This window comes from Lissotriton vulgaris, chromosome 3_1 (assembly GCF_964263255.1).
Source record: "Lissotriton vulgaris chromosome 3_1, aLisVul1.2, whole genome shotgun sequence".
In the NCBI taxonomy this organism is placed as follows: Eukaryota; Metazoa; Chordata; class Amphibia; order Caudata; family Salamandridae; genus Lissotriton; species Lissotriton vulgaris.
In genome coordinates, this window is record NC_141689.1 from 2,128,326,931 (window position 1) to 2,128,354,386 (window position 27,456).

Genomic DNA, 27,456 nt, shown 5'->3' on the forward strand with positions numbered 1-27,456 from the left:
ACCAACAAATTGGATATACCTTCAAGAACCCTGCACATAACTCTCTGAAAAACAGCTAATGCAGAGGATAATCCGAAAGGCATTCTTAAAAACTGAAAAGCTCCTTCAGGAGTAATACAAGATGTTAAGTGACAATATTCCAGGTGTAATTTTATCTGATGGTACGAATTTGATAGATCAATCGATGAAAAATACTCAGCATTCTTAACTGATGCAACCATTTCATTGATTTTAGGTAAAGGATAACGATCCACCCAAATGTTCTTGTTTAAATCCCTTAAATCAACACACATGCTTAATTTGCCAATGGGTTTTTGCTTTAAAACCACTGGACTAAGCCAATCAGACTCCTCTATGGGCTCAATGATGTTTTGTTGACATAATCTATCCAGTCCTCTCTTTAGTTGTGATCTTAACACCAAAGGAACATTGCGTACTTTATGAACTACAGGTATACAATCAGGCTTAAGGATTATGCGATGTTCAAACTTTTTAAGACATCCTAATTTTGGACTAAATAAGTCCGGAAATTTTTTATGCCACTCAAACCCAGCATCACTTTGAGTTAATAACATCTGGTCCAGATTTTTCTTATGCCAATTGGAAGTTAACAGAACTTGATCAGGATGATTTGGATCCAAAATTTTCCCCAAATTCTTTTGCTCCTCCCACCCTAACAAAGCTCTTCCCTTTTTCTACAACATTAACAGTTCCCTGTGTATTTCTACCTTTAAAAACCATATCACTAAGAAAACAACCAATAACTGGTAATCTGATGCCCAGATAACCCAGAGGAGTTTTTTCAGGAGATGTGAGATCACATTTGCTGCATAACTCCCACATGTTCTTGTCAATTATAGTATACGGTGAACAAGAATCTGCCCACAAGAACAAACTGTGATTGTTGACAAAAATCTCACATTTAGGAGGTTGAGTTTCTTCAGATATTTCATTTACCTCATTATTCCAGATTGCCATAACTTCAACTTCACTATCACTACTTAAATAAGTAGACTGATCAACCAAATTAACAGAATTTTTCCATGCACCAGGATTGTCAGATCTGCACATTTTGGCAAAATGCCCAGTTTTGTTGCACTTGAAACACGTAACATTTGATGCAGGACACCAAGAATTTTCAGCAACATGTCTACTATTCCCACACCTAAAACAAAAACATTTGTTAAAACTTGGTGTTTTGTTGGGAAATGTTTTGTTTTGTGATGTAGTATTCTTATTATTACCAAAAAATGTACGAGGCTTATCCTTGACACTATTACGTTTTGTACTAAATTTGTTATCAAAATATTTTGGTTTGTTATTAACAACAGCACACACATCGTTTAAATCTTTGCCATCAGTAAACTTGCGATCATTACTATGTTCACTACTTAATTCCTTGACATGGCGAGAATTATTCTCAACTCTTCTAGCTATACTAATAGTCTTTTGAAGAGACGGATCTTTTAGATCTAATAATTTTTCTTGAATTTTAGCATTATTATTTCTGTTGATAAATTGATCCCTTATGATTTCCTCATGTAATTCCTTAAATTTACATGTGGCAGCTAATCTTCTTAATACAGCAACACATTGTTCTACTGTTTCACCCACTAATTGTGCTCTTGAAAAGAACTTATGCCTCTCCACAACATTGCTTGTTTTTCTTCCAAAATTTTCCTCTAATGCTTTTAATGCGTCAAAATACTCATCCGACGAAAACTGCTCAATTTTTGAACTATCGAACACAACTTCCTCCTCACTAGCATCCTCATCTCCACCCTCACTGACTTTTAAGGTGGTACCACTTGTACTAGAAGTACGTATAGGTAAAGTTTTTAATACTTTCCTACCTTCAACACCAAGACTATGTTTTAGTAAAGCCAATTTGCGTGAAGGTAGAAAAACTTCCCCACCAATGGTTTCTAAATAAGTCTCAAAAGATTCCTGCCAATCCTCCCACACCATAGGAGGAACTCCAGGATCTTGTAAAAATTTTGGAGGAGCTAAAATGGTATTAGTTCCCTTAATAACCTTTAAAAATAAGAAATAATGGAAATAAGTCATATTCAAAAGTTAATAACATATAAATGTTATGTAGTATAGAAAAAAAAGTAATAAACTAACAAAAGAAAGGTAGCCACCGTTGTCTTTTTGTTGAAATCCAGAAGAAAGTCAAAGTTGTAATGTTAGTTAAAGCAAATACCAGTTTTAAATGATGTTAGTTAAACCAAATACCAGTTTAAATGATGTTGAAATGATGTTGACACGAAGTTAGAAGAATCAAATAAGAGAAATCCAGTTTAAAATGTGATGTTTTTGTTGTAATCTTCGGTTGCCTGGAAACGCGCCCCAGAATGCATTGCACACTATCCAGAATGCTTTGCAAGCGATGACGCGGCACTTCTCTGAACACAATGGCAGTTCGGAAGAAGAAACGCTGCTGCACCCTCGAGCGCCAGGAACACTGCTAGAAAGATGCAAGCACGGAATGAAGGCTCGAGCACTTGAAGGCTGAAAAATGCAGGTAGAGATGTGCTGCAACTGTAACTTCAGAAATGCTCAGAGAGATCAACTAGGCAATTCCGCCGCACTGTAAATACAGCAATTAGATTTATAATTCTCTCACAGAGGTTTGCGTGAGGATAAAATGACGTTCAGCACGTATTTCACTGCTGAAGCAATAAGAAAACAAAACTCAGTGAAGACAAATTATAGAGCAGTTTACTCACGGTGAATTCACGATACTTTCTCCAGAAATAGTTAACCACGTTATTCTTGTATGTATTTCAGAATCTTCCTTGCAGAAATTCTTTTAAAAACAACGAAAATCTTCTTTCTTGAGTTCTATATACATCTCAGGGTCAATAGGGTCGCTTTCTCCCTCGTTTATTCATAGGAAAGACCCCGAGATGTTGCCACATGCAACTGCTCATCCCGACTTCCACGAAGTCTACATTCCAGCCAGAAAGAACTATCAACATTCTAAAGCAATTTAAAGAAATAGTACAGAATAGCAAACATGGATGTAATACCCAGGTTTTAGTAATTTAAGTGCTACATGAAATAATTTTCTTTACTCCTAGCATTATGGATAATTGACAGCCATACCTTCCTATGCATTGTGTCTTCAGCGTTATCCACCACCACAGCTAATATTTACCAGCTGTAACAGCACATTTTATTTTGCTGAAATATTAATCACATTTGCAATCTTTTGGTGCCTTCTTAGGTAGCATGAGTTTCTATTGTTTTGGCTAAGTTGTGCAATACACCAATATGGTTAGGAAAACCTAAGGTATGCACTTAACTGTAGACTATAGCTAACGGTGCCATGAAGTTGATGAAGTGGCTATAGAATGGGAATGAGGATATGAATGCAAAAGGCAATGTCCTATTGTATTCATTTGGGGCAATAATATGATGTATACATTTGCTGTTGCTTTGGGGGTCATAAATGGTTGACCACCTTAGTGCACTGTTAACAAGGAGACTGGCTTCATTGTTTAAATGAATACAAAATATGTTTATTGCCACTATGACTTGCATCCAGACTCACCCTGTGGAAGCTGTCTCCCCTTGAAATAACCACCTGCCAGAGAAGTTTTTTTTACAGGTTTACCCCCACTTTTTGACTGTTAGGTACTGGTGTAATGACTCTGTAGTGTACTGGGCCTTTCTGACTAGGCCTATATGTATGTTCCCTAACCCAAACAATTATATGTTAAATTGGTTTACCTCAATCGGCATAAGTTAACTTACATATGAGCCCCTGGTAACAGAGGTACCTAGGGCCTATAAGTCAAGTGTCCGTCATGAACTGCAGCACCATGTGTGCGACAGACCAAAGAATGACTCAGCCCATCATTGCCAGCTGGCACAGCAGTTTTACAACTGCTAATCCAACTTTGCTATTTAAACAAACAGCAAAGCCGAAACCTTTCTTTTGTAATGTAATACGTCACCCCTATGGCTGGTCTACTGAGCCAAAAAGGTTGGGTGGATTACATTAAAAAGCTAGGCATGGGTTTTATTACCTTTACATGTCGTGACAGTAAAAATTCCAGTATTGCAATTTTTACTGTTGAAAAGCTAGTAGCTCCAGTGTTAAGAATGGAGGTACACGTTGACAAATCTGCAGTGCTAACTTCTAAAGCAGCTTACTAAATATGGTGCTTATAGGTATCAAACAAATCATTGCATTAAACACTACTTATTTCTCAAGTCGAATTTAATGTAACATTTGCACTAATGGCAACTTTAAAAGGTTACAGAAACAAATAAAGGGCAAATCCAGTGGATAAACAGTATCTACAAGATGAGAAGGTACCTAATAAAAAAAGGGAAAGCTTCCTTTTCTAAAAAGACCCCTCACTCACCAACCTAGTTAGTGACATGCTTCATAATTGGGATCCCACTGAGGAGCCGAATGCCACTCAGGTGTGCTTCAACACCTGATTACAGTGGAGCAGCATTATTCACAACAGTGGTGTAAGTGAGTGAAAAAGTGAGGTTAAAAATCGTCTTTATTTAACTCCCTAAAAATTTAATATGGAGCAATAGGACAATGCTTAAAAACAAATGTGAGACACCAAATTAGGATAGATTGACCTATGGTGTCTATATCTAAAAAAGTGAATGTGTCAGTCTACATGTTTCAACCTGTGCGTGATGTTACCAGGTTTTCATCAGGACCTAATACACTGGTCCGAGCGGTATGCACACGCTAAGGTGCACCCTACTCTGGGTCAAGTAGCGAACCACAGCTTGTACTTACAGTGTGGTAACCTTCCAGTCTTCTATGAAAGGAACAATCTGAAAGTAAAGGAACAGACACACATAATCACAATTAATAGTGTGTATTAGTCTCAGATGACCTCTCATTCATGGCTCCATAGTGAGCAATATAGTGTGGTACATACCATGCTCCATACATACCATACATGATACCCTTTCGATGTGAATTCACATGACTATGGCGGTCGTGCACCTTTAATAAAAAGGTGGGAAACCCACCCCTTTAATTTTATTGTTCAGATCGTCAACCTACAATGTGCTCATTAGCGTGTGTAGGTGTCTGTAAGGGGGTGCCCGGGGGGGCCCCCTGGTGCTCAAGTAACTTGTGACCCCCCCCTTCTCTTTCCACAGCCCAGCCTGGAGCTACCAGCGTGGCACAGAGTGGAAGAACGTTATAGCTGCGATGAGGAGGACCTGGACGGCGGCCCCTTTAAGTGGATGTCTGCTACGGAAGAGGAGTGGCCGGACTCCGCCTTAAAAGAAGAGGGAGCGCCCGACCAGGTGTGTCTATACACCGGAGGAGCGGTCAGCAGGAGGAGAGGTGCGGCTTGGAGCAACGAAGAGGAAGACGGCGAGTGGTGGGAGGACGATTCGCTGGAGTGGAGACTGCAGCGACAGAACCTACAGGACGCGAGTGCGGAGGAAGAGGAAACGTCCCAAGGGTTCTCGCCTCTACGAGAGGGATCTCTGCGCCAGGCGGCATCCACAGAAGGCAGGCGGGATTCTGAAGCAGAGCCGGAGGCGATCCCTTGTGTCATCGTGCATCGAGAGGAGGAGCCGCTGGTGAGGACGGAGGAAGCAGATGGAGAGGAAGTTGACGAGGTCCTGGAAGCCATCGGCGGGAGACCAGCTGGAGCTGACAGCGGGAGACGGGAGGAAGAAGCAGAGCCTGGAGGCCACCGACATCGCGATCCGCCCAGCCACTCCCCCGGAGGGGCGTGGCTTCGCGAGGTACGTTCCCGTATAGCGGGCTGGGTGGGCAGAAGGGCGCGACGTTAGAGCCCTTCATTTCTGTCATAGTTTAAAAGGCGGGTGTGCTGTGAAAACACCTACACGTCAAGTCACTAATCACAGACCCTGTGTTCGTCACGATCGTTTGTTGGGCGCACTTGTCACCTCCTAATGCACGGCCCCCCCCTTGGTGATTGGGCACAACATAGAAAGGCCGTGATACTAACGTGCTTTTCTTGTTTTCATTTCATAATAACGACCCTGAGGAGGACACGATGGAGCCTGACGGTGGGGAACGGAGGCGGACCCTAAAGACAAGGAGGAGAGAAGGAGTTCTCTCAAAGAGTAGAGCAGAAAGGAGTCGCTCTCCACGAAAGACTGGTGTTAGACTTAAAAGTACCGATCAGCTCCTATCAAAAATAAAACCTATACCAGTGGTAACTAAGACTCGTCTCTTGCCTCTTCCTGCTGCCCCGCTTACAGTGGTGGAGAATGCGGGCAGAGTGACCATCTGTAACCCCAAGATGGATGAGGTTGTGCAATCCCTTATTAAGGGGCAAGAGCGACTTGAGTGGGCCATACAGCAACAGATAATAACGGCAGCTGCAGACAGGGAAGCCATGAAGAACGCAGTGACCGCCAGGGCAATGGAAAACCCGGTTATGACCGGACCGGTTACTGCTTCTCTAACAAACCCACATATCAGCGGTGTCTCGCTTCAAAAGTACCAGCCGGGTGAGGATTCGGACGCCTTCCTGCTTAACTTTGAGCGGGCCGCCAGAGCTTGTGGATTGCCGGTGGCCAAATGGCCATTCTTCCTAGCGCCCCTTTGGTAGGCGAGGCCCAGGCTGCCTATCAGGTGGCTAACCCAACGGGAGATACAGCGTATGCCGAGGTGAAGCGGATTATACTGGACCACTTATTTATTTTATTTATGGGCTTGTAACGCGCCGGCATCACACCCGAAGGTGTATCTCCGCGCGGAGCTGTGGAGAACAGGACAAACAGCACTCCAAACTAGAATAGAGTTGTTTTTAGGAGCTTCCTAAAGGCCAGATGGCTCGGGCACTCTCTAAGGGAAAGAGGGAGATTGTTCCATAGGCGCGGGCCCATAATGGAAAGGGCACGACCTCCCTGTCTGGTCTTGTAGTGTCTAGGAACCTGGAGTAACAGTTGGTTGCTGGACCTGAGATTGCGGCCGGGGCGGTGGTATACAAATTTCTCGGCCAAATAATGTGGACCGAGGTTGTAAAGACTCTTGTGTACCACACAACAAATCTTGAATTCCACCCGCTTCCGGATGGGAAGCCAGTGGAGGGCCTTGAAAAGGGGCAGAGATGGAGTTCTAGGGGGGGCATTGGTCACCAGGCGGGCAGCGGTGTTCTGAACCACCTGCAGTTTATTGAGCACTCCTTCGTTAGCTCCCAAGAAAAGGCCATTACAGTAGTCCAGGCGGCTCAGAACGAGGGCCTGGACCAAGGTCTTTCTTGTGTAGTCTGGAAGAAGGGGGAACACCTTCCGAAGGAGGCTTATAATGTGGAAGCAGGATCCCGCCGTGGTGCTAGCATGGTGGGCAAGGGTGAGGTCGTGATCTAAACGAACCCCCAGGTTTTTCACCACCTGTTTAGGGGAGGGGGCCTGCCCCAGACTGGAGGGCCACCAGTCAGGACCAAGAGGCCTACCGTATCCGGTTCATAAAGGAGAGAGGAGTACCCGGGGAATCACCTAAGACCTTGTTTGTGAGACTAAAAATGGCAGCAGACAAGTGGCTGACCCCTAATGTAAGTACGAAGGAAGAGATCATGGATAAGGTATATCTAGAACAATTCCTGGAGGCCTTGCCCTACGCCACTCAGAGGTGGTTGCGACAACACCACCATCTCACAACTGAAAAAGCCGTGGATATGGCTACTACTTTTTCAAGGGTTCAACCCAGAGTATCCCAGGCCTGGGATATTGAGAGACACAAAGCCCTCGGGAAGACCGAAAGGAAACCGGTAAAACCTCCCGAGACCACAAGGCCGAGGACATGGAGAACAGAGGGGCCCCTGCCTGCTGGACCCCAATGCTTTGACTGTGGCACGTGGGGACATATAGCCCGCCTTTGTCCCCGAAGGAAGCAACAGGAAGAGCCAATGGAAGTGGGATATCTCCCCAGGGCGGTGATGTTCTCCAGTGAAATGGGTCAAGCTTTCAGAGTAAGTGTTGGGGTAAACGGCACCTCCCTCCAGGCCCTATTAGACTCCGGCTGTCGCCAGTCAGTGGTACACGCAAGGCTCGTAAAACCATACCAGATAGTGAGACAGGAACATGTGAATATACGCTGTGTACATGGAGACGTTAGGGCTTATCCGGTGGCACTATTGCCCATTGAACCCCAGGGCGGGCGACCCCACAAAATACGGGTAGGGGTACTAGCCACTCTCCCTGAGGACCTAATAATAGGTACCGACAACCCAGGATTTTTAGGTATGTTCAGTCAAAGTCTACACAGGGTAGACCCCCCTGCCCACAGTAACAAAGTTGAGGGACACGTCCCCGCACTAGTGACTGCAGAACCCTGGGTGTTGGACCGCAGTTTCTATTTCTCTCAATGCAACGACGATACCCTCGCCAACGCCTGGGAAGCTGCTGAGCGTGATAAGGACCAAAATCCCCTACAATATCCCAGATTTCTTGTGAAAAACGACTTGCTTTACCGCCAAGGGCAGAGGGATGACCCCGAACAACTACTAGTACCCGTGTCTTTCCGAGAGCAGGTGTTGTTCTACTCCCACGCTCATTTGGTTGCCGGACATATCGGAGCCGAAAAAACGACTCAAAACCTGCTCCGACACTTCTATTGGCCTGGAATCTATAAAGACACCGTAAAGTACTGTCAGGAGTGTGAGGTGTGCCAAAAGAAGAATATGACCAGACCCCCTGCGGTACCCCTTCAACCACTACCCATTATAGGGACTCCTTTCGAACGGATCGGGATGGATCTGATAGGACCCTTACCAAAAACTAAGAAGGGTTACCAATATGTGTTAGTAGTGGTAGATTACGCCACCCGCTTCCCTGAAGCTTACCCTTTGACCGCCACCACTACCAAACAGATAGCAGACAAAATGCTAGAAATGTTTTCCCGGGTGGGTTTCCCAAAAGGGATCGTCACAGACCAGGGGACGCCCTTTGTGTCTCGTCTAATAAAGGAGGTTTGTCAGCTCCTACACATCCAACAAATCAGAACGGCGGTATACCACCCTCAAACCGACGGACTCGTGGAACGGTATAACCGTACCCTGAAATCCACCCTACGTAAAATGTTGGAGATCAACGCAGAGGAGTGGGATCAAGTACTGCCTCTGGCTTTGTACGTCATAAGAGGGCAGAGACAAAGCAGTTTGGGGTTCTCTTCGTTCGAATTATTGTATGGACGGCAGCCCCGATCTCTTTTGGAAATGACCAAAGAAGCCTGGGAAAAGGAAACCCCCGGAAGAGACGCTGAAGACCTTGGAGTATGCCAGGAACCTCCGATCAAAGATAGGAAAACTGAGAGAACTAGCCTATGCTAACCTGGAAAGAAGTCAACAACGTCAAAAGACGTTTTACGATAAAGGAAAAAAAATGGAGAAGACTGATGGTGGGTGATTGGGCACTGGTACTCCTTCCCTCCTCCACTCATAAATTCAAAGCAGAATGGGGAGGCCCATATCAAGTCCTGAGTACTATTGGAAAAACGAGTTACAAACTACAACTCAACCAAAGGAAGACTCAGGTATTTCATATCAACCTGTTAAAGAAATGGTTGGGGACCCCTCCTACAGGAGTACACCTGACGGAAGAACTACCCCTCAGGGCCCCCAGTACTATAGACCAACTAGTCGTGAATGATGAACTGATGGAAACGGAAAAAACGGCGCTGATGAACACCTTACAGAAAAACGCTGGGGTGTTCTCCGACATACCCGGAAGAACTACGTTGGCCACCCATTATATACCGACCGAACCAGGAAAAATCGTGAAGATAAGACTTACAGAGTCCCAGAGGCCCGAAGACAAGGGATCAAACAAGAGATTCAAGACATGCTGAAACTTGGTGTTATTCGCCCTTCCAAGGGCAATTGGTCAAGTCCAATCGTATTGATCCCTAAACCAGATGGAACAAGACGATTTTGCATGGACTTTCGCGCTCTCAACGAAATTTCCACGTTTGACGCCTACCCAATCCCACGCATTGATGAGTTGATCGAGAAGCTAGGAGAGGCCAAATACATCAGCACCATCGATCTAACCAAAGGATACTGGCAGGTACCCCTCAATGAGGACGACCGACATAAAACCGCCTTTTCGACGGATGACGGTCGTTATGAGTTCACGGTTCTGCCATTTGGATTACACGGCGCCCCAGCCACATTCCAGAGGTTGATGAACACTGTCTTGATTAAATTATCATCCTTCACGTCAGCATATCTGGACGACATTGTAGTCTTCAGCCCCGACTGGGAAACCCACTTAATCCACCTTCAGAGAGTGTTAGATACTCTGAGTGACGCAGGCTTGAAAATAAATGCCAAGAAAACAAGAATCGCTTACCAAAAAGTGAAGTATCTGGGATACGTTTTAGGTCACGGGATGATCGAGCCCCAGATAGAGAAAGTTCGTGCTATTTCAGATACCCCTTTTCCTAGGACAAAAAAGGACATGAGAGCGTTTTTGGGGTTGATAGGATATTACCGTAGGTTTATACCCTTGTTCTCCCAAATCTCAGCCCCCCTGACAGATGTATTGAAATGTAGAACCCCGGAGAAAGAACTACACAACCCGACGGTTGAGATGAAGGAGGCCTTCGCCTCTTTAAAAAGGTGCATCACCTCGACTCCCGTCTTATCGTCCCCAGACTTTACGAGGCCGTTCTGTTCGCACACGGATGCCTCAGAGTATGGGATCGGGGCGGTGTTATCCCAAAAATCGGGGGAGGGGGCAGATCACCCAATACTGTATATTAGCCGTAAATTGTTCCCCAGGGAGTTGAAGTATTCCACTGTAGAGAAGGAATGTCTGGCCATACGGTGGGCGGTGGACAAACTATCTTATTACCTGGAGGGCAGACCGTTTACCCTGTATACTGACCATGCTCCACTACAGTGGATGGCCCGGAACAAATCGAATAACGCCAGAGTTATGCGCTGGTTCTTGGCCCTACAGCCCTACGCCTTTAAAGTGCTCCATAAACGTGGAACTGACAATACAGGGGCTGACTTTCTTTCCCGTTATCCACTTCCCGAACGGAAGCGTTCGGGGGGGAGGTGTGTAAGGGGGTGCCCGGGGGGCCCCCTGGTGCTCAAGTAAATTGTGACCCCCCCCTTCTCTTTCCACAGCCCAGCCTGGAGCTACCAGAGTGGCACAGAGTGGAAGAACGTTATAGCTGCGATGAGGAGGACCTGGACGGCGGCCCCTTTAAGTGGATGTCTGCTACGGAAGAGGAGTGGCCGGACTCCGCCTTAAAAGAAGAGGGAGCGCCCGACCAGGTGTGTCTATACACCGGAGGAGCGGTCAGCAGGAGGAGAGGTGCGGCTTGGAGCAACGAAGAGGAAGACGGCGAGTGGTGGGAGGACGATTCGCTGGAGTGGAGACTGCAGCGACAGAACCTACAGGACGCGAGTGCGGAGGAAGAGGAAACGTCCCAAGGGTTCTCGCCTCTACGAGATGGATCTCTGCGCCAGGCGGCATCCACAGAAGGCAGGCGGGATTCTGAAGCAGAGCCGGAGGCGATCCCTTGTGTCATCGTGCATCGAGAGGAGGAGCCGCTGGTGAGGACGGAGGAAGCAGACGGAGAGGAAGTTGACGAGGTCCTGGAAGCCATCGGCGGGAGACCAGCTGGAGCTGACAGCGGGAGACGGGAGGAAGAAGCAGAGCCTGGAGGCCACCGACATCGCGATCCGCCCAACCACTCCCCCGGAGGGGCGTGGCTTCGCGAGGTACGTTCCCGTATAGCGGGCTGGGTGGGCAGAAGGGCGCGACGTTAGAGCCCTTCATTTCTGTCATAGTTTAAAAGGCGGGTGTGCTGTGAAAACACCTACACGTCAAGTCACTAATCACAGACCCTGTGTTCGTCATGATCGTTTGTTGGGCGCACTTGTCACCTCCTAATGCACGGCCCCCCCCTTGGTGATTGGGCACAACATAGAAAGGCCGTGATACTAACGTGCTTTTCGTGTTTTCATTTCATAATAACGACCCTGAGGAGGACACGACGGAGCCTGATGGTGGGGGACGGAGGCGGACCCTAAAGACAAGGAGGAGAGAAGGAGTTCTCTCAAAGAGTAGAGCAGAAAGGAGTCGCTCTCCACGAAAGACTGGTGTTAGACTTAAAAGTACCGATCAGCTCCTATCAAAAATAAAACCTATACCAGTGGTAACTAAGAATCGTCTCTTGCCTCTTCCTGCTGCCCCGCTTACAGTGTCTTAATGCTCATTGAAAATGAGTGTGGTTATACTTAGTAGCTACGTTAAAAAGAACTGGGCATGAGGTTTGTAAATAAGCATGCTTTCTCAACGTTACAAATGAAAATAATGCTGAGACATGTATGAGGGAAAAAAACATGTATGAGAGAAAACAGGCTTACTAGAAACTAGCTTTAGTCATGCCTCATGGACACCATAGGGAAGGATGCTGGCTCTAGTCACACTCTGGGGATGTAAAATGCATAGTCAAAATAACAGTATTTCGGTACATACCTTCGTTTTTAGGTCTCAAACTAAGTTTAGCTTACCCACCTCAAAACCGTACTTACTATGCCAAACCATGCCACCCGCAATCACACCTGGATGCACGTTCTACACGGAGTCCTGAGAATCACTGTGTTGGCGTTCTCGTGGTCTTTTAACCCGGGAGCAGGACCTTGCGCTTCCTGGTCCATGATGCGTCACGCGGCCACGTGATTAGCGGGACGACGTCAGGGAGCGGTACCAACCCTGAGCACGCTAGGTTTTACTCATAAATGGTGTATGTTCAAGAGAAATCTACAAGTATTCAGTGTACATATTGGTAAAGTTAAGATTTGCACTGAACTAAAATGATTGGGGATGTTAGTATTGATTATCAGGATCATCAGGCAACTTGTTTACTATCTGCAATTGAGGACAAGAAAACATTAGCCAAACGATCACATGGCTGGTTGGTTGGCTGGTTGGTTCTACATACATACAACAAATTAAAACCCCTGTTGTACCTAAAAATGGGATTAAAAATCAACATCAAGGAAAAATTCCTAAGACTCTGACTGGGGGTCGGCCCCTTTAAACAATTTCTGCCGCCTTGGGAGAGAAAGGAAGGAGCCCAGCAGTGTTGTTTATGCAGCAGTGGTGTTGAGGACGCAATTCATGTTATATGCATCTGCATCGGGTTAAAAGATATAAGGGTCACCCTGTTAAAGCCAGCACTCAAACAGTATGGAGCCAGAACCTGTAGACAAGCGCTAATGTTGTGCTTCAACCCAGATCTGGTTCAGCTAAATTGCCGGCTAATGAAATTCCTCAATATAACCGCAAAAAGAATAAAATATGGGAAAGAGCCGCAAAACGACTAATTTTCAAATGAACTGACTGGAACGTAACAAGAATAGCCATACTCAAAATAATATTAGTAAGCAAGGCTAATGTACAGAATGTTTTAATAATTTGTGTTACTTTAATACGATGTAAAAATCATTTATTATAGAATAATTTTAACACAAGAAATTTGTATCTTTTGTATGCAACGGTTTTAATTAATCAAGCATATTAAAGTAAACTAAACTAAACTAAAGGATTGTCTGGTCACGTGATAAGCAGGAAGACGTCAAAGGGCCATATCGGGCCTCTTAATGTGTTCCGAGGAGGTCAATCCCTGAGCAAGAATGTTTTTTTCCCATGAATGGTTTGTATTCAAGAGATTGAACAGATACATTGGGTGAGTTCACGTGAATGTATTCAGTGAACATCTTGGTGAAGTTAAGGGTAGCATAAAACTCGAATAGCTGGGAATGTCCGTATTGAGTAACAAAAATGTCCAGGTTGGTAATATTACTTATGTACATTTGGGTTAGAGGTAATTCATCTTGTGTAGAAATTTTGCAAAACTAGATTATTCATGTGGCAACACTTTTCTCATGTATTTCAAATACCCATAGTGGGCCCACTCAAAATGACTCTATAAGTCGGTATTCAGGGAGACGATATAACCTATTGATGTAATACAGGGTCTGGTTATACTCTCACTTCAGTGAAGGGGTAATGGATTTACTTCTGTAAGACTGAGTTCCATGGGATGTTGTCATTTAATCCCTTCTTGTGTGTTGATAGTCTGTAAACCCAGCGTTTCTCTTTTTCAAAAAGACGCTGCTGGGTTTTTTCACGAGTTTGCACTTTCTCAATTATTGTTCATCTCATGTCGTTGGGGGTGTGATTCACCTGCAGCAAGTGTTCAGTAAGTCGTGTGTTGACTTTTTTACACCTGATAGTGCTGCAGTGTTCGCATACACGTTGCTTGATCTTTCTTCCCGTCATACAGAAGTATTGTAGGCCACAAGGGCACGTTATTAGGTAGACTACTTTAGTGCTTTTGGAATTGGTGTGTGCCCTTTGTGTCAAGGTTCTACTTGGTTCTAAAGACAGTGTTTGAGTCATGGTTGTCAAATGACACACACTGCAATTACTGCAGGGAAAATGACCCCCAATTTTGGGTAAGCCCCACGTGTTTAAAACAGAACGTGTGTTGTCTTGCTCCATTTTCCTTGGACGTGTATTTACAAGTGTGTCCTTCAAACTCCTTGCCTTTTTGAAGGAGAATAGAGGCTTATCCCAATGTAGGTTGCCTGTTTGTAGGATCTTACAATGTTTGTTGCATCTCAGGTTACCGTCAAAGGGATTGATCCACCAGACAGAATCCATGAGAGTGCTTCTAGGTCCTTGCCAAATGGCAAGAACATCATTGATGTAGCATTTCCAAAACACAATGTTCGAGGAAAAAGGGTTGATATCACCTAGGATGTATTTCTTCTCGCAATCAAAGACATAAAGCCATGCTACACTCGAGGTGAAGGTACGACCCATGGAAGTACCACCAGTTTGTAGGTATAGGGCCCCCTCGTACTCAAAGTAATTTCTTTTGAAAGCCAATGTAGCACATTCCATGGTGAAGTGTTTTGGTGTCCTGTAGGCCCAGTCTGTATTGTGCAGAGCTACTCTGAGTAGTTCCAAGGTATCAAACTGTGGAATACTAGTATAGAGCCTCTTGATGTCAAAGCTCACTAGGAATAGTAGCCTTGTCCACATTGATGTTCTTTATGAGGTTCAATAAGCTCTTGTTATCTTTTAAGTCGGTGTCGGTGTTCTGGGTCAGGTTTTTCAAAAAGAAGTCACAGAAACGTGACAAGGGTTCAAGCAGGGACCCTATACCTGATACGATTGGTCTCCTGAGAGGGGGAGTTTTGTTTTTATGCATTTTGGGCAAAGTGTAGAAATAAGGGATTTTTCCTTCACTTTTGGTTAGGAAATGTGCTTCTTGTTTTGAAATGTTCCCAAAGTCTACCTGGAATTTAATTTCTCCTTTCAAATCCATGGTGGGGTCGGATGTAAGGGGGACATAGTTATTTCTGTCCACCAATTGTCGAAAACATTCTGTTTGGTAGGCGGCTGTGTCCTGAACTACCACTCCTCCCCCTTTGCCCACTTGTGTGATGACAATACTGTCACAGTTCTTCAAGTTAGGCATTGTCTTAATGCTCCATATTAAACTTTTAGGGAGTTAAATAAAGACGATTTTCAACCGCACTTCTTCACTTACTTACACCACTAATCCTGCTCCACTCTAATCAGGTGTTGAAGCACACCCGAGTGGCATTCGGCTACTCGGGTGGGACCCCTATGATGAAGCATGTCATCAACTACATTGGTGAGTGAGTAGTCTTTTTAGAAAAGGAAGCTTTTCCTTTTTTCTACAGGTACCTCCTCATCTCGTAGATACTGTTTATCCATGGAATTGTACCTTTATCTGTTTCTGTATACTTATCCCAGGGGGACTAGGAGTACCCCTTGTAAAACCTTCACTCTCTATTTTGTTTAACAACAAAAAAACCTTAAAAGGTTGCCACTTGTTGTTCAAAGTTTCCAGTAGCCATTTACGGTTGCACACAAGTTGAATCACTCAAGACAGTCTACCCCCTTGTAGTATAGATAACTCTCAGGAAGAGGAACAAAGTATCTGCTGCAGGTAGAGATGTGACCTTCTCCTGGCAGGATAGCCAAATTGGCTGTGACCCCAAAATGCGCTTTTGAAGAAAATGCTTTTTGCGGGTTCACACTTATTGACTATTGGGTACTGGTGTAATGACTCGGTGGTGTCCTGGACTCTGTTGAGAAGGCTTCAGTACATGTGCTTTGTCCCTCAAAAGTGCATGTTTAATTGGCTTATACCCGATTGCTATCTGTTACCTCACTTATAAATCCCTAGTACATCGTAGCAAGGGTACCTCAGGCCTCTAAGTCAAAGTGTTTCTCATGGCATTCAGCACTTATTGTGCCACTACGAGTGTGACAGAGACTGCCATCGCTGTCTGGCAGAGCAATTTTCAAATTGCTAACTCTACTTTTACACTATTGACAAAGTTCCAACCTTCCTTTTCAATATACATAGTCATCCGTCTGCAAGCTACTGTATAATAAAAAAGTGAGTTTTTCTATGTCCTAACAGTATAAAAACACAAATTGACGCTTTTGCTGTTCAAAGGTTAGTAGCCCCATGGGCGAGTGCAGGAATACACACTGACAACTTAGCAATGCTAACTTCTGAATGGGGCAACTAAAGTTGGGGCTTCATGGTATGCAAAGAGTTGTTATATTTCACCTGACTTGATGCCCAAGTTTAATTTAGTTAAACATTTAAGTAAATAGCAACTTTGTTGCCCATTGTTATAACTGATATCTTTAGTGCTGTTTCCCCCCAACTTTTTGCCCTACATCCTCCTGTTTTTACTGACTTTGCTTTTGCTGACTTTAGGACTCTGTCACCTTACCACTTCTAACCAGTGCTAAAGTACTTGTGCTCTCTTCTTTAAGCATGGTGAAACTGTCTGACAACCAACTGACACATTTAATTTGACTTGTTAATCACTAGTAAAGTTGTAATACGTGCACCCAGGGCATGTCAACTAAATGCTACTAGTGGGCCCTCAGCACCTCTTGTGCCACCCGCTTAAGAAACCTTTTAAACATGCCCCAGGCCTGGCATTGCAGCCTATATGTGCAGATTTAAACTGTCATTTAAACCTGGCAAAATAAACCTTTTGCCAGGCCTACAGTTTCCATTTTAATACACATAAGTCACCCCGAGGATAGGTCCTAAACAGCTTACAGGGTGCAGTGTATTTAAAAAGTTGGACATGTACTTTTAAGTTTTACATGTCCTGTTCATACAAAACTCCTACTATGAGTTCTACCTCTCTTATAGAATCACAATGGGGTCCCTTATTACATTTAACTTTCAATTGGGAGTAGACGGGAATGTTCAGTTTGGAATCTAAAGAATTGTAGTTTTACACTCCCCTTAATGGTAAAGTTGGATTTTAAGTCACAGTTCTGAAAATGCCACTTTGAGAAAGTAAAACAAAAAAAATTTCCTAGCCGTCACATTTATCTGCTGTTAAAGTGATTGAACAGACTAAAGACCATTAACTAAATTAAACTGGACTTGCCGCAATTTATTTGTAAGTCATTCACTTTTATATAGAGAAGAAAAACCGCATCATTTCTTAAGTCAGAAACAAGTGGATATGTATGAATTAATATATGTATTGGCGATACAAGTAACAACACATGAAAAAAATTATGGAACTTAAATCAACATTGTGATGCAACGATATAACAATACATAGTGGCAATAATAAACAACAGTGGTTGTGTGCGATAAAGACAGTCGAAGTTCATGAATCAATAGCAGCAACTTGACGATAATGATCTAGTTGTCTACAACATTATCAGTTCTGCTAAACACAGGGAAGAAACTGTTATGCCTAGTAGTTAAGAGTTTTGAAACATTTCTACTAGGGCAAATTTAATTAAATAAAAATAATCCCTGCGTTGTGTAGTGCCGACGTGTTTCGATTCCCATAGTTATTTACGGGATTCTCTACAGGGCGGGCACTGGGTTATCTAATTGTAAAATATTAAGAAATGGAAATTGATCCCTATGTCCCCTATGTAAAAAGCATATGGGTTGCTCGCTACTAAAAGTACATGTTCATGAGAGAAAAGTATTCCTAGGGCGCGATCCTCTGGGACCAGAGGAAGTTCGGAAAGGCTCAGTCTGTAATAAATAATTAAGTTTGTATCTGTGTATTTGTGGGGAGGAGTCAAGATGGCGGGCTGACTCCGCCGAGTGAAGGCTGCTGCATGGTGCTGCTCTGCCCGAGACCCGCTTAATGTAGCGATACGGATAAGCACTTTCTCACACCCAACCGGCAATTTCAGAAAAGCCAGCCAAGAAAAGCAGTGAATTTCAGCGAATAAACCCATAACCGCACTTACGATTACAAACGACAAGTTGCAGTTTTAGATTGCTGGCACCATCTCTTTGGCTCTGCAACGCTATCCCGATCCCGATCTTTTTCTGTGGTATGACCGCCTGCCGGATCCTTAAACGGCCTCAATGATACGGGCTCTGCTTCAACTCTGCAGCGGGAGTCTGCCTCGCTCTTGGACCTACGCGGCGGTCCGCCCTGCTTGCACGCCAGTAGGGAAAGCCAGCTGGGCTTGCTCACCGCAGCTGGGCGTTCACCTGAATCTGCACTCAATCTCATCGAGAACACAGAGAACGCTGCGGAGATTAGAGGCGGAGGTAACGGAAAAGTCGATGTCCGCACGGCAGACGAGGACCACACGGAGCCGGAAGACCTGTCTGGCAGGAAGACAACCAAACGCAGGTACGATGGCGGCAGCGGTTGCAGGGGTGGCGGCAGCAGGGGTATCTGGCAATAGCAAGGAACCCCAACTCGCACAAGATATTAGCTGTAATGTTAACAGTGGAAGAATGAAAGATAGAAGCACTAAACCGGATGATTTAACTGATGAAAATATACGCTGTGAAGGGAAAAATGTTCCTTCTATTAAGAAGAGTGGCTGTACTGAGCTTAAACCTGGTTTAGAACGAACGATTGAGCCTAAAATCAAAAAGAAATTGAATAATAAGGATGAGGACATTTTATCTGTAAAGAACTCAACATTGGCAGAATAATCTAACGGGAAAATTGATAAATCTGAGACTAAGACTAAGAACTGTGGGATGCAAAGCTTGGATAAGGCGCCCAGTGCAAACGTTGAATCAAGCTCAGATCTATTAAACCTAGCTCTGGAAGCTCAGCTAGTGAGTAGAGAAGATACACCCAGTGATGGCAATAAGGCCACTCAGATCACAGAAGAAACAGAGGGATCGCAAAACATGGCTCAAAATCAAAATAAAAAGGCGGATGAGTCTATTACTATTAATACCAACCCCCGATCACAGACTGATCAAAACAAAATAAGGGAGAAGAAAAGCGGAGATGGCCTACCTCATGAATCTATGGTTGCAACTGATGAAGACTCTAATCTAGAGTACGAGGAATTGACAGACGAGGAGGGAGTTGATGGAACGCCTAAAATTCTAATTAATAAAAAAACTGCATCGAGGAAAATCAAGATGAAAGTTAAAACTAAGCAAAAAAATCTACTACTAAAGACAGCCATTAAGGAACCTCTAGGAAACAAAAAAAGCCGCTTAATTGATGATAGCCCTCTGAGAAGATGGATGGAGGCAAAAGGAGGTGTTAAGAACATGGCTCTAAGATTATCAGGCGCCAGCCCCGATGAAGGGCACAGTATTCAAGGGGCTAATATAACCAATCTTATAGACTCCACTGGAGACATCTCAACATGTGGCCTCGACCAATACAGAATCGGCGAAAGGGGCTTCCCCAATAAACATAATTACCTCTCCCACTCATACTCTCAATATCTCTTCTAATCCTGCTACGTACAATATAGAGTCAAATGAATCTGAAGACCAGGATCTTGAAACCATTACCCTCAACTCTGATCAACCAAAAGAAGGCACAGAATCTATAATATCAAGCTTGAGAAAAACCCAGATACTGCTAACTGGAAACCCTGCTGAAAATGCAGGTGAAAATCCTGAACAAGAATATATAGAGCTGAGGACAGATGACTCAATTACTAAAAGTCAAGAAACTTTAACAGGTCCCAGGTCGCTATCTGGACTAAGACCTCCACAAATGGTCTCACATGATTCCTCAAATTCCTCAGACCCAACAAAGATATCTATGGAATCAATTATGCAGACTCTCCTAGAGCAAAGAGCGGAGATTCAACAACATTATCTGCAATTAAGAGAAGACAATACTAAGATGCAAGAAACTATGAGAGACATTTGTCAAGGCCTGGAAGGAGTGACAAAGGAGATAGAAGACATAAAACAACGCATTGTTGAAGTGGAAGGAGACGCAAATAAGACTTCATTAACAGTCAAACAGAATACATCAAGAGTCTCTAAGCTAGAAGATAAAGTGGAGGACTTGAAAAATCGTGCACGAAGACAAAACCTCAGATTATTTGGTATACCAGAAGGAATGGAGGGGTCCGATCCGAGGGCATTTATGGTGAAACTTCACGGATCTTGCTGATTGGGACTGGGATTCTCAGCTACAGAGAGTACACAGATTGCCTTTGATTCAAAGAAATACAAGCAGTAAATTTCCTCGACCATTCTTGATTTATTTTGGCAACTTTCTTTTGCGGCAAGCTGTATCGCTGAAAGCTAGGCCTAATAACCCTGTGACTGTGGACAATTTAACTTTTTTTGTGAAATCTGACCTAAGTAAGTGCACAATGGACAAACGTTGGGAGCTCAGGAAGATGATAGATGCTTTCAAAAATTTAGGATGTATGGCCTATCTTCAAGAGCCTGCTCGCCTTAAGGTCATACGTAACGGCCACATGTTTTTTTTTACTGACCTTGCAGCCGCTGAACAAGGTCTGGAAAAATTCTCTTGGGAAAATGAAAGGGAAAAACAAAAAGAAAAAGAAAAAGAATAAGAAAATTAATGTGATGAAAAAACTGGAGCATACTAATCGCAGTATCTAGCCTTTGGCTTTTCTGAGTTCTTTATCTTAAATCTTATCTATCTTTTATGCACGATATGTATTAGCTCTTTAACACTAATGTTTTTTGTAGATGGGTTCAATATGTTTCTATGTTTATACTTTAGGTGTGAGCTAACATTGAGCAACTTAAGATGTGGCATGAGCAGATTATCATGCTAGCACCTTCACTCTGCTGCCACCTCAGCGGCAGCTTAAGATAGAGGGGTGCTCCTCCCTAAGGGACGGGAGGCTGCGAGGGCGAGGCTGGGGTCCTTGCAGGGGAGGGTACGACCCTTTGGGTCGGGGGTGGGGAAAAAATGTGGGGAAAAAATGGATTGCAGGATTCGACTATTTTTTAAAGTTTAGTAGAAAAAATTCAATCACTACGAAAAGGGCAAAGATAGAGGGGAGAAATATGTACTGGAAGACCATCATGATACTAAAATGTCTAAACTAAGAATACTAAGCTGGAATGTAGATGGCTTAAATAGTAAAAACAAAAGGAATTTAGTACAAGAAGAGATTAAAATGTATAATCCTAATATAGTTTTGCTCTCAGAGACACATATAAAATACCAAGATCGCAAGCTACTTTCACAACTGAGCTATGATTTGGTTGTATGCTCTACCTTAAATGAGACCATTAGGGGGGTAGCTATTCTAAAACAAAGAGGTGCTCGACTAGAAACAATTGAAACTGCTTCAGATGCCCAGGGTAGGTGGGCAATTGCGCAGATGCAAGGTGATAATGTTAAAATGGTACTATGTGTAGTATATGGACCAAATATTGACGATCCCAAAGTTTTCGAAGAGTTAAGTTTAGAGTTACTGGAATGGGAGGGAGAAACCATCATAGCAGGGGATTTTAATTGCACTATTGATTATAAAGTAGACTCCACTGGGCAAAGTAAACATAAAAGAATACATAAAGTTAGAGCAGCAATCTTAGAATTGGTAAGATTGAACAATGTCAGAGATGTATGGCGATCAAAATACCCTATGCTGGCAGGCTTTACTTATTATTCTGTACCACACAGATCTTGCTCAAGAATAGATATGATTTGGGCTTCTGAACAAACTATAGACAATTGTGTGATTGACATCTGCCCTAAAGTCACTTCCGATCACAATCCCTTGCTACTCGAAGTCACATTTAAAGATCAAAAAAAAGAACCACGAAAATTCACCTTCCCAAGACATTTACTCGCAGATACAAGATTTACTACCCTACTCAAACAACATATACAGGAGTTTATTTCAATTAATATCAACTCGGCTAATATAAACATGGTGTGGGATACATGTAAATGCAGCATTAGAGGATTTGCCCAACAATACATACTTAGGCAAAACGCTGAGAGTCGCAAAAGTAATAAACAAATAATCTCCAATATACGGAACATGGAAGTATGCCTTGCTGAGGCATCACGTCATTCAAAAAACAATATTGAAGGGATTAGGCTAAAGCTGGCAGAACTACAAGCAGGACTAAAAAAAACTTTGAAAGATACATTTCCAAATTACAAAAGTTTAAATTTGATCAATACGAAGGCGGCGATCGTATTGGGAAATTACTAGCTTTTAAAACCGCGGATAGGAAAGCTAAAACAAAAATTAAAGAAATAGTAGGATTAGATTCAAACTCTTACCAACGAACGGATCAAATATTGAACCAGTTTGTTAAATTCTACCATTAACTTTATACACCGGAGGCTTCACCAGCTAAAGCAGATATAATACAATATCTAGACAAATATCTAACTCCGCCTCGGGTGCTAAATACAGAAGTACTTCAACAACTCAATTCAGAAATACCATTAGATGAAATAAAACGAGCCATAGATAATTTACCCTTAGGGAAGGCGGTTGGAGAAGACTGTCTACCTGTGGAACTTTATAAACTCTGCGCCCAAGAATTACTGCCCTTATTAGAAAAGGTGATAAATTCAATTAGTGTTTCTAAACAAGCACCTCCATCATGGAAAATAGCGAAACTTATTATTTTTTTTGAAAAAGGGGAAACCGGAAAAAGAATGCGGATCATACCGGCCGATTTCTTTACTCAACTCTGATGTTAAAATCTTTGCTAAAATCCTTGCAAATCGGTTAGCCCCCACCATGCCAGATATTGCTAATCTTCAACAACACGGTTTTGTAATGGGCAGGGACACTACCACGCATGTAAATACATCAATAACAGCCTTTGATGTAGCTGAAGCTACTCACACCCCTCTCGGTATGATTATGTTAGATGCGGAAAAGGCATTTGACCGAGTGGGGTGGGAATATCTGTGGGAAGTATTAAAGAAATTGGGACTCTCCGGGTCTTACTTAGATTGGGTAAGGTCTCTTTATGATGAACCTCTGGCTTTGATAAGCTACGGAGATAAAAACTCAGCTAACTTCAAGATAGCAAGAGGCACAAGACAAGGTTGCCCCCTTTCCCCATTACTTTTTGCTCTTTCTTTAGAACCTTTTTTAAATGCACTAAATGAACAAATCAATATTATTCCAGTGAATCATGGGGGCATAGCTCTTAAATTAACTGCTTTTGCTGATGACATAGCAATATACACAACCGACATTAATAAAGCTATGCCAGAAATTATCAATGAAGCACAAAAGTATGGTACAATCTCAGGTTATAAATTGAATATGAGTAAAACCCAAATCATAGTTAATTATACTCCGGATAAACACATTTATGACACTTGTAGAGAAGCTGTCTACCTAGGTATTAAATTAGCTGCCAAAGTGGGAAAAATCTTGGAAACGAACTACGAGACATTCTTAAAAGAAACTACCATAACTCTTAAAAAGTGGCACAAAATCCCTCTTAGTTTATTAGGTCGACTTAATTTGATTAAGATGAAAATACTACCTAAATTACTTTATTTGTTCAGAGCCATACCATTACAACCGAATCAACTCTTTTTCAAAAGGCTAGACGGTATATGTAGTAGCTTTATTTGGGGGTACAAAAAGGCACGCAGGGCTATAACATTTTTGGCATTGCCAATATCTAAAGGGGGACTTGCTTTTCCGGATTTTAATCTATACTTCTTGGCTACCTTTTTTTTCGAATAAGGAGCTTACTAAAAAATGAGCCTTCCCTATTTTTCCACCAGTATATTCTGGGTGCCGAATCTAACCAATTCCTACTTCGCACCCACGATCCAAACTATTTCAAGCGGGTCAAATTTAAGACTGCAAAACATGCTATAAAAATTTGGAATAAAATCTTGCACATCAGTAAGAGTTAATTTTATAATGCCGAACTTAGACTATGGAACAACCCAGGTCTCCCGGGTATCTTTTCGGATGGGACAGGGAATCGATGGATTAGTTGTGATATTAACACATTAGGAGATTTATTTGGAACCAATGGTATGCTAGATTTTGAAACTTTGAAAATAATAAATGGTTTAACGAATGATATGCACTTCAAATATCGCCAGTTAAGAGACTTTTTTTTATAACAAAATGAAAATAACGGAAGCTACTCAATCTGATATTTTGGAGTGTATATATTCTGATAAAACCAAATCACTCATAAAACTGGGATACCAACTTCTAATTAAAGATAAATGCGAAAATACTACCAAAATTGCAGCTAAGTGGTCTCGCAGACTAAACCTTGACATAAACTCAAGGCAGATCGGAAATGCCCTAACTCACCTAAGTGATGTTGTGCACTCCTCTAACCTCAGAATGCAATTGTATAGGACAATTACTGAGTTATACTACACACCACAGAGAATTTCCTCATGGACGCAAGGGAACTCACTATCTGATAAATCTAAATGTGCGAAGTGTAACACATATGCTGCTGGTATAGAACATATGCTATTTTCCTGTCCTGCACTCTCTAGTTATTGGAATGGAATAACAGACCATCTCAAAACTAATCAGATAAAGATACCTGAACTTTCTCAACAGCTGGTCTTACTAGACATCCATGAGATCAACTGTTCCAACCAGGACCTTATAACAATTCTGTTTGCTTGTGCAAGATTAATCATAGCAAGGGCATGGATCTCTAAGGATCCTCCAATCGTAGCTGAGTGGCTAGCATTGGTTACCGAAATTAGAACTATGGAACTTACACTTGCCAAATATAGAGGACCAAAAGCCCTTGCTAGAAAAGAAAAGATTTGGAAACAATTTTTTGAAGTATAAGAAATGGGGACTGTTAAAGGTTTATTTTGTGCTAAGTATTCTCTCTATTAAATGCTCCCCCTTCTTTCTTTTTATCTCCTCTTGCTGTTTAATAACTGAACTATCTTTATTTCTCTCCTCTATTAACTCATTTCTTTCTTTTTTGTCTCTTTTTTTCTTTTTTGTTTATTCTTTTTTTCTTTCCCCAAATTCTCACTCTTTCATTCCTAAAATTATACCTATTGAAATTATATGTTTATTGAGTCCGTTGGAAATTGTATTTATGTATCACTTTGGTTTTTGTCGTTTCCTGCAACAATAAAAATATTTAAAAAAAAAAAAAAAAGTATCTGTGTATTTGCTGATGATGTTTAAAACACATTGTTGCCAGGGATGAGAAGGTGTAACTTACATTTAACGCGTCTTTGAGATCTTTTGTTTGTTCGTTGAAACTGACTGCTGACATACAAATTCCAATGTCAGTTTGGATCAAGGGCCTTCTGTGTGTAACAAATCAGAACAATGTAACTAGGAAAGGGCCATGAAAGGGTTTGCCAAGGTATATTTAGCGAATTATGAAAAATTAACATGCTTAGTTTATAGATCTTACTGGCGTATTTTGAGTCTGCTTCTCGTCGCACTGTAAGAAGAAAAAGAAATGTCAGCTTCAAACATGTCTGTATGCTGTGGCAAGAAACACTGAAAGTCAGGCGACCCGTCAGGCTTACTTAGTTCAAGGAGGCGAGGAGCAGATTCCCATCTTGTTTTCTCTTTGGAAATGTGTGTCACTTCCAAGCTCCACCTGTTAAGAAGCTTCTCCGGCTCAGCTGCATTCTGGCAAAGTGAGTTAACAGCTATACATGTTGGCTAAAACTGCCTAACGTAATGGCCAGAGGAGAGTCTCCACTACAATTTTGTGGAAATGGCACAAGACAGTGTCCCTGGACTGACTATCATGATGAATACAGAAAACAGTCGTAGATTCCTTCATGGGGTTGCCAGATAAAACGGGCTGCATTCTGAATAATGGAGTTCAGATATTGAATGGACAAACAATTTCAGTGTCTACCCAGTTCCGACATTTCATTAAGCCCTTTCATGATGCTATTAAATCTTGCAATCATATATGCCTCATTTCTAAGTAGCATCTTTGCCTGCCCCTCTTCGTTCCATCCCTGATCTGCTCCTTTTTAGGAAGGCCTTAAAAACCTTCCTATTTTCCACAGTTTAGTCTCATGCGTTTTTGGTAATTTCTGTTGTGTTGTGTTTTATCATCTCTTAAAGCGCCGGGACGCCACTTGGCTGCGGCATCTGCGCGCTATATAAAATAAAATAACATAACATAACATTGAAACAGTATCACCACCCCATGGTGAGGGTTTGATGACCAGTCCATTTAAAATCAAGTTAGCCATGTTTGGAATCCAAGAAATGATTGACCATTGGTGCTGATGTTACTTTATTTTTGGCCCGTGATCGATGTTGTACTATACGATGTCGAATCTCCAGGGAAGTGTTTCCAATGTAGATTTTTGGACAGGGACAAATGATCGCATATATAACATATTTGATCTTGCAATTAGAAAATTGCTTTCTTGTCCACCTAATGTTGTCATGTGCAAATTCAATGCCAACCTCTGTGTTACTTCAGCTCGTACAATACCACATTTATGGTGAACCTGCTAGGGGTTTCATTTTGAAATGTGTTCTGAGGTCCTATGTCTTTTCCAGAAGGGGGTACCACTGCTGATACTATACGCTGTCCAATACTCATGTTTTTCTTCATGGCGAACAGAGGTTCATTAAGTCCAAAGCCCACATTTTTCACAAGTTGCCAATTCTTCCGAGTTATGGACCGGAATTTGTTTGTATGCTGTCCATATGTTGAGACGCACACCAGTCTCTCCATCTTAGGTTTTTCTTTTTGGATTAGTAAACACTCTCCTAGTGTACACTATGCTCTTTTAAGAGCATGTTTTTGATGTTTTTTAGGGTAACCCCAATCTTTCATCTGTTCACAGAAGGTGTGTCCATCAACAACAGAGTCATCATTACATGAGCAGTTCCTTTTAATCCTGAGCAGTTGCCCATATGGTAAATTTTCTTTTTAGATTCCTGGAATGGAAACTTTGGTAGTGCAGGATGGCATTCTTGTCTGTCATTGTTTTGTCTAACGTGGTTGTGAGTTTGTTTTGGTGGGGTATGACCTCGATGTCCAGGAAAATTAATTGGGTCTGACTGTTGATGGGTCAGCCATACATTAAATGTATCTAATTCCGATCCCGTGCTACTCCAGAGGCTCCAAACAAGATTTTGAACAAATGGATTATTGTTATACATATACTTTCCTCGAATCTTGCCATTTAGAGTACAGCCATTTTGGCGAAGGGA

At 42.7% G+C, this 27,456-nt stretch overlaps 1 protein-coding gene across 1 annotated transcript in view; it reads right to left on the bottom strand.

The window, feature by feature from the left end:
• Window positions 1-27,456, bottom strand: part of GRXCR1 (glutaredoxin and cysteine rich domain containing 1) — a 418,974-nt gene that overhangs the window by 7,404 nt on the left and 384,114 nt on the right. The window lies entirely within an intron of this gene.